The following is an 8271-nucleotide window of genomic DNA, read 5'->3' as shown; positions in this document are numbered from 1 at the left end:
AGCTCTATAGCAGGCGCGCTCAAGCCAGTCCTCCAAAGCAACCGTCCTGCAGCTTTCACATGATTCCCTGCTGCAGCACACCTGAATGTCTGGCCTGTTCAGAGCTGATCCCCATCTGTTGGGTCAGGAAGCATCTAAAGTTGCAGGACGGCTCTGGAGGACTGGACTGGAGCAGCGCTGAGCTACAGCAACAAAGGAAAGATTCAGCCTAAGACCCAGCTTTGATTTTGATAATCCACTTCCACTTATCAGGAAGAGAATATGCACATTAGCTATTTATTTGGAGCTAGCTAAATATTAAGTTTTGTAAACTAAAGAGGTAAATAAATAGTTAGCTTGCTAGCAAAATATTTGGTTTGTATTAGAAACCACATATTTTGCATTCTAATTAAATATTTAATTTGAAGGTGCATAAAATATTGCTGAAAAATTAACCTCCATGTTCTTTTTTAAAATAATTTTTTACTCTAATTTGTGAAGAGGCTGCCTGTTAGCAAAATGGCTGTTGGGAAATGATCACAGGGATCAGAAGAGGCCCTCCAGGCTTGTTTTGAAGCAACTGATTGGATTGCTCTCTGCCAGCCTCATGGAGACGACATCAGAGCCATGACTGATATGAAGCTCTGTGGACAGCAGCATCGCCACCAGAGCAGAAATATGCTTCCTGAATGACAAACCCTGGATCAGCAGGGACCTGAAGGAACCAAAGAGCCTTTTTAGAGACAGAAGAACAGGAAGAATCTGCAGAGGAACCAAATCAGAGAATCAGGAAGGAAGAAAATCTCAGGCTGCGAGCAAAAGGAGGATCAGAGGATGGAAGCCTGAAAGGAGCAAAAGAGCTGAAGACGTTCAGACAGGTTCAGGGTCATCATCATCATCATCCCTCCTTCCTCTGATCCTCAGCTTCCTGTCAAACCTCTCATCTCCTAATTTCCTCCTCAGTCGTGGATCTTCTGCTTCCACAAGTTTGACTCTGACCAGATCAGGAGCTGCTGCTCCATTTGCCTCCTGAACCTTTTCTGGAAGTGAAGATGCAGCTGGAGAGACAGAACTGGAACCAGAACCAGGTCCAGATGGTGTCGGTCCTGAAAGCCTGAAGCTGCCGAGCGGTTCTGTGGGATTCTGCAGCATCTCTTCAACCTCAGCCCGACACAACAGAAAGTTCTGTTGCTGTGGACGACATCCTGCCTGGTTCTGGTACCAGAGAAAACTCACCATCAGTCATCAATGACTATAGACCTGTTGCCATGACAACCCACATCATGAAGGTCCTGGAGAGACTCCTGTCGGCTCACCTGAACAAGCTCATCTCAGGACCCTCTGCAGTTTGCTTATCACCATAGAGACGGAGACGCCCATCTTAACCTGCTTCATGAACCCATTTAACACATTTCAGCCTGATCTGCTCTGTGAGGAACTGCAGGAGACTCAGGTGGAGCCTCAACCCTCACCTGGATCCATGACACCTGATGACAGACCACAGGTAGAGACTGGAGGACCGAGCTGTGGCTCTGTTCTCTCTCTACACTTCAGACTTCCAGCACAAGTCTGACTTCTGTCATTACAGAAACACTCAGATTACAGAAACACTCAGATTACAGAAACACTCAGATTACAGAAACACTCAGATTACAGAAACACTCAGATTACTCTGCAGCTGTTGGTTCATCAGAGACGACCAGAGGCTGAGTACAGAGAGCTGGTGGACCGCTTTGGGTCATGGAGGGAACAGTCAAATCATCTGAAATGTGAACAAAACAAAGGAGATGCTTGTTGGTTTCAGGAGGAACAGGGTCAAAGGTCAAACCCTATTTCCATCATTGGAGAAGAAGTGGAGGTGATGAGGAACATAAAAACCTGGATGTTCATCTGGACATGAGAGGAAGGAAGAGAAGATCCTTCAGGGTTTGGATCTGCTGTCAGAACCACCAGAACCATCGGAACCAGGAGCTAAAGAGGTTCAACAGCCTGAATAAGAAGGCAGGTTCTTTTCTGGTTCTGACTGGGTCCTCTGGTGGTGATGATGCAAATAAGGATTCTTCATAAAATCAATAAAGTTCTGCCGGAGCGTCTTCAGTCAGAGGCTTCTTCAGCGTTGCTGTAGCACAGACTGCTACAGGAGATCCTTCCTGCCAACAGCCATCAGGATCTTCAATAACTGAAGAATCTAAAATGATTTACAACATCTCATTTCCCTTCGTAATTAATAAAGTATTTGTGAATTTTACAAACGGCGCCATAAAACCAGAGAAAATCTCCAGAAGTTCGTTTCTCCTGATGTTCTGTTTGGGTCGAGATTATTTTATAGATTATTTATGTTTCCATCGGTTATTTCCTCAGATTGTCATCCGCTGTCGTTTCATTTCATTTTCATATTTTAATCGTTTCTGTTTTTATTTTTGTCATTCCGGTTCGTTGGTTTCGAAACTCTGACCTGGGATGTTCTGGTATGTTTGCGAGCATAAACCCAAATAAACGAAGAAGAAAGCAGAAACCTGCTGCTGGCGCACATATGCGCGCATGGGCGAGGCGTGTGCGTGTCCGCGGCGGGAGCGCGCCTCGTGCTGCTGATGCTGCGGATGATGAAGAGGAGGACGATGAAGAGCGATCAGAGCATGGATCCCAGCTGATCGATCTGAACTCTGAGGTTCTCTGGACCAGTTCTGCTCTCCGGACAGGGCCACGGACCACGTGACGCAGCCGTTGCAGGTGACCCAGGTAAGCTGGACCGGAACTCCCGCTAAAAGTCTGCGGGGTGAAGCGGCGCGGCGTGCGGGAGCCGAGCAGCACGAGGCAGAGGTGGTTGTTATGGTGATGTTCGGCTCAGAGTCCGAACCGAACCGAACCGAGCTGAGGGAAGGACCCGGGTCAAGCTACACGGGGAAGTGGAGGGGGTCCGCTGAGGTTCGGTTCTTTGAGTTCTACAGGAAGCTGGCAGCTTCCGGTTCGGCGGCTGATCCAGATCCAGCTGCGGGAACGGAACAGAACCGGCAGGTGAGTCTGGGATTGCTGCTCTCTGATTGGCTCCGCTGAGGCATGCGCGTGCGCGACTCACGTGACACCAACTTGTGCTCGTCTTTGTGTTGACATGTGGAATCAGCTGATTGACGAAAACACACAAACTTTACCCAGAGCCAGCGAGAGCCAATCAGAGAGCAGCCTGGGGTCACATGGCCCAGCTGTGGCGAAGCCAGAGCGTAGAACCGGGTTCTGGTCCCGGTGGGCCAGCCATCCTGGACGGCCTAACGGGGTAACCCGCAGGTTAGAAGAATAATATAATTATGGTCTGGTTGTTGTGTCTGACCGTCACCATGACAACAAGAACCTGGCTTCACCTCTTTCCTTTCATCAGCAGAAAAACTAGAAGAACAAAACCTCGTCTGTCCTCTAGGGGCTCCACAGAGTCTCCGTTCTTTCAGTCCGGACAGTTCGGAGGACAAGTTCTAGCGTTTCTGCTCTTTTCTTCTTCTCTGTTATGTGTGCTGTACCACGCTGCCCCCAGAGGTTACTGCTGGTACTGCTCCGTTTGGATAGCCACATCTCGCTAACGTTCCCACTGAGCGGTACGGCTCAGTGTTTTTATGGTCCGGCGTATTCAGGAGGACGTTTCCACCATCGGTTGGAGTCTCACTGAGCCCACAAACCCAAACGTGTAGGGTTTGCATCATGCTAGCACCACGACAAACTTGACGCGCTACCACGTCTTGTAATGTTTCTCCATCCTCAGTGGTTGGTGTTGTGTGACGACAGTAGCTCCACCCTAACCGGGCTGTACCTTGAGCTTTGGACCTACAACTAACAGGGGACCATGCATGGTGTGGTAAGGGTCGGTTGTACAGGGAAACAGAACAGCGCTGTCCCATCACCAGATTGGAAGATATTCAGGTCTTCAGGTTGTGTAAACCGTTGTGGTTGGGATGGAGCAGAGTCCTGGCTTTACTTCCTCATGACTGTGGAGACCAGCAATCTTTGGGGTGAGTTACCGGAACCAGTGAGTGGAGGGGTTCAGCCAAACTGGGTTTGATGGTAGAGGAGGCCGCCTCAGGATGCTGTCCTATCGGCCGATGGCAGCGTATAAACTGCCAGGCTCAGAACCTCTGAGCCTGGCTCCATAGACACTGTTCCTCAGTGAGAAGCATCTTTTATCTCCAGAGACCATTCAAGTTGGACCTTGAAGGTTCCAGGAAGTACCAGGACCGGCTGCCGCTCTCACGGTGGAAGTTTATTGGCTGATTCTAATCTCTGTTTAGGATGGAAACCCCTCCCACATCGCCTCTTCCAACCACCTGTTGATGGTTAAGGAACGCACCCAGTGAAGGAGTTCCAGGGTTCTGGGTCCATCCTTTCCTCTAACAGAACCGGAACAAAGCCCAGTTGGTACCAGAGGTTAGTTTTCGTTGCAGCTTAGTATTTCAATGTGTTATCTGTAAATGTTCCCCTCTGTTCTCCTTTACTTTAGATCTGTCAGTGTTGCTGAGCATAACCGAAAGCCGAAACCTGCTGCTGGCGCACATGTGATTCTGGTGGAGTCCGGGCCACCAGAACACAGACTTCAGTCATAGAACTGAAGTTCGGTTCATAGAACCTTGTTTCCTTACAGCAGATTGGAGAAAGTAACTTTCAATATTCAGTTCTCAAAGCAGCCATGAAACGCTCACCCCGACAATCCGCTCCCCGTTTGGTACTGATCCAGTTTGGGTCGTTACCTATTCAACTTTACTAGGCACCAAATGGAGGAAACGAGACCAGAACCTCTGGACCTGACAGACTGATCCTGACTCCAAGGAGAAGTTCTGTTTCCAGCTGGAGGTCCAAATGGGTTTTCAGGTTTTAATCCATGTTCTGGTCAGTGACAGAACTGAGGAAGTCCACTTGGAGTCTGCCAGGATTGACTCTGAAGAAGGTTCTAGTTCTGTTGAACTGCACCGGTTCTGGTGGAGTCTGGGTCCAAACCCGACTTTGTGGATCTGCTTGGAACCACATCTGGTTCCAAGCAGGAACCAGATGTAGCATTGTAGCTAGCATTGAAAAGTTTCTGAGCACTTAGCCCTGATTTTTCCAGATAAATTCTGAAATTTACGTCTGTTAACTATCAGCTGAATAAAGTTCGGCGTCTGTGTTTCAGTTTTGGATATTGAGTTTTAGAGAAATATATTCATGCTCTTATTTTGAAGTCCTTTTACACAGCAGTTTCATTTCCTTTCCTCATGCTCTCTGTATTTTTCCCCAATTATAACTTTATTTAAAACAACAAACAGGAACAAAAGTAGAGAACAAGATCTAAACATAATATCTAAAGACAAACATGAAACTGGTAGATGACAAACATCTGCTCTAAAATCTGAAAAATGTTTCAGGGTTAATCTTTTTGAACTGATCTTTAGTTCTATAGTGATCCCACAGCACGATACCTTCACCACTGTGCTTCAGTGTTCTGTGGTTTGGGTGCAGAATTCTGGACGGGTTTCTGGTTCCCAGACCCAGACAGAACCGTCTGTTCCTCACATGTTGCTCTGGTTCTGTGCAGAAGAACCAGGCTTTCCTGTCATGGCTGCCAGTTCTGCTGGGTTCTTCTGGGCCCACGTTATTGTGAGCCCGGTTCTGCAGTTGGAACGTTGCTGCTCCAGATCAAGGCTCTGCGTGTGTAGCCGTCTGTTTTTCCCGGAGGACAGTAAACGCCTCGTGGCAGCGGCTCGGTGGGTTTGGTGCTGAGGCTGCCGCAGTGCCTCTGAGCCTGGAGCAGCAGCGCTGTGTGTGATGGATGTAGGTCAGGCTGATTCTCTGCTCAGCAACAGCACAGAGTCCCAGCAGCCAGTCCTGAGCTCTGATTGGCTGAGAGCTGCAGCCAGCCAGCCAATAACCTTTCACCCCTCCGAGCTGAGTGTGTGTGTGTGTGTCTGTGTGTGTGTGTCTGCTCTGTGAGGCCGGTGTCTCCTCTGAGGTTCCTTCAGACCTTCAGTGACCCGTTTTCAGAACCAGGCTCTGGGTCAGTGAGCGGAATCTCTGAGGTTCTGCTGGGTTTGGACCGGGCCTAGACAGGTCTCTGGACTGATGAGAAACACTGATTATTATGAGGAGGTTCTGGTTCTGTCTGCTTCTATTCAGAAGCAGCAGGTCCAGGCAGCTGGGTTCTGGTTGTTTAGTCTGAAGCTCTTCTGGTTCCTGATGGTTCTGGTTCTGGTTCCAGTTGCAATGACACATCTCAAACGCATTTTTATCAGAACAGTTTTTTCTAATATTTTTTTGAATGTTAATTTAATTACAAAGTGACTGTTACCATGGCAACTTGATGTCAAACGCGGAAGAGCCCGCCCCCCTGCTTCCTGCGGGAGCCTAGACATGTAGAGCCATCCTGAGAAGACAAAAGACATTTAAAGACTAAATGTCATAATTATTATCTGCAAGTTTTTCTTTCACAAATGTTGTTTTCTTAAAGCCAAACCATCTTTTCCCACTTTTCACAAGGAACTCTGCCACCTCTTCTTATCTCTAAAATTCATGGACGAACAACAACATGCAGAACTGCATAATATGATAAACAATTTGAAACTGCTGGAAAACCGCTAATGGCTTGTTCTTTTTATTTTTGCTCTTTCGTCTCTTCTGTATGTATGGAGGCAGCCTGGCTCAGCTTTTTCAGGTGTGAGAACATCTGATACCATGTCTGTTGTATATGATGGTAATAAATAAATTTTCATTTTAAAAAAATAATGAACAGATGCCTCATGGCCGCTCTCCTCTATTGTCGCTGATGAGATTCAGAGCGGCCATCTTGGAGAGGTCGACCGCTCCACTCAGCGTTATGTTTGACCGGCGCAGTGACGTATCAGCACATTTAATCGATCATAACTTGCTAAATACTAAACAGATTTTCAAGATTTTTTTGCTGTAAACCTTACTCAAACAGCTACCATTGCTACATTTACAAGGAAAATTATGTTTTTAAATATTTTTTAATTGATTGATACATGGTTGAGCATATTTAAATATTCTTAGTGGGGAAAACAGAATAGATTCGGAATAGAATATTCTGATACTGATTTTACAAAGCACACAACCAGTCATAAGTTTTTTAATATCAGTGTCTGGGTGTTCTAGTTTTGGAACTGGAGCAATTGTAGCGTGATCCAAAGGCAAAAAAGAGGTGAAATCAACCTTTATTGAAGTTTCACAAATCAGAATTTTTTTTTTTTTTACAAATCCCAAACATGGTTTTGAATATTCTGCTATTAGAGCAGAATAATCCAGTCCAAGTTTGAAGTGTCTGGGTGTTGTAGTTTTTAACTAGAGTAGATTAAAGATGCAGAAGGTTGTGAATAATTAGGTGGAATTGCCCTTTAGCCATTTCTCGAATTGGAAACCAACTTCAGAGCAGCAGTTTAAATTTGCTAATCTACCACGGCTGATGCTAATCTATGCAGATGCTACTTAATAATCATATTAATAATTGTAAAATAAACCTAAGTGTTCTGTTGTTTGTGTGGAAAATGTTTGACTGTTTTTTGCTGTTCAACCTTGATACATTAGGCAGGTTGGATCCTTTTCGAATGTGACCCCGGCCGCTTGCATATCCGATACTTATCTGATTCAAATATGATCTAATGTCCAGGTGGCATTCATCCCATAGACATAATATAAGGATAGACCCTCATGGACCGCTCTCGCCTATTGTCGCTGACGAGATTTAGGGCGGCCATCTTGGAGCGGTCCACCACTCCACTCAGCGTTATGCGTTTAGCAGCACAATGACGTATCAGCGCATTTAATCGATCATAACACACTTTGTTACTGTAAACCATATTCAGACATCTATCAAAGCAACATTTATAAACAATTGTATTTTTAAGTATGTTTTTAATACAAAGTTCATCATATTTAAATATGCTTAGTGGCTATAACAATAGAAGAGGAATGGGATATTCTGATATCGATGAATGAAGAGCATATTACAAAGCACACAGCCGTTCATAGTTTATTTAATACATTATTTAGTAATATCAATACATATTTTATATAACTATACAAACACTAATAAATAAAGATTAAAACTGAATAATATATATTGGATACATGTTTATATGTATGTACATACATATATATAGATATATAGATATGTATATGTTTTCCAGAGTTCCAGTTTCAGAGATTCAGCAGCTGAGATTGAGTCCAAAATCCGGTGTGAGATCCATCCTGCAGTGAATCCGTCTCTCTTTATAGATTTCTCCCTCTACTTCCTCACATCGTGTCTTTAGGAAACTTTCAAAACAAAAA

General features: G+C 45.4%; 1 protein-coding gene across 5 annotated transcripts in view; it reads left to right on the top strand.

Annotated features, from left to right (window-relative positions):
- Nucleotides 1-2069: 2069 nt before the first annotated feature.
- The window catches only part of ccdc120a (coiled-coil domain containing 120a), a 32007-nt gene continuing 25805 nt past the window's right edge, over nt 2070-8271 (top strand). For 2 of the 5 annotated variants that reach the window (XM_016665969.1, XM_016665970.1), the window contains exon 1: nt 2071-4386. The gene's annotated coding sequence lies outside the window, so the exon portion shown is untranslated. Of the gene's footprint in view, nt 4387-8271 lie in introns of all 5 variants that reach the window. The other 3 variants (XM_007541931.2, XM_016665972.1, XM_016665971.1) reach the window with 3 other exon arrangements.

Source organism: Poecilia formosa, unplaced genomic scaffold (assembly GCF_000485575.1).
Source record: "Poecilia formosa unplaced genomic scaffold, Poecilia_formosa-5.1.2 Scaffold642, whole genome shotgun sequence".
In the NCBI taxonomy this organism is placed as follows: domain Eukaryota; kingdom Metazoa; phylum Chordata; class Actinopteri; order Cyprinodontiformes; family Poeciliidae; genus Poecilia; species Poecilia formosa.
Note: the sequence above shows the minus strand (reverse complement) of the source record. Positions and strands in the feature narration are given on the sequence as shown.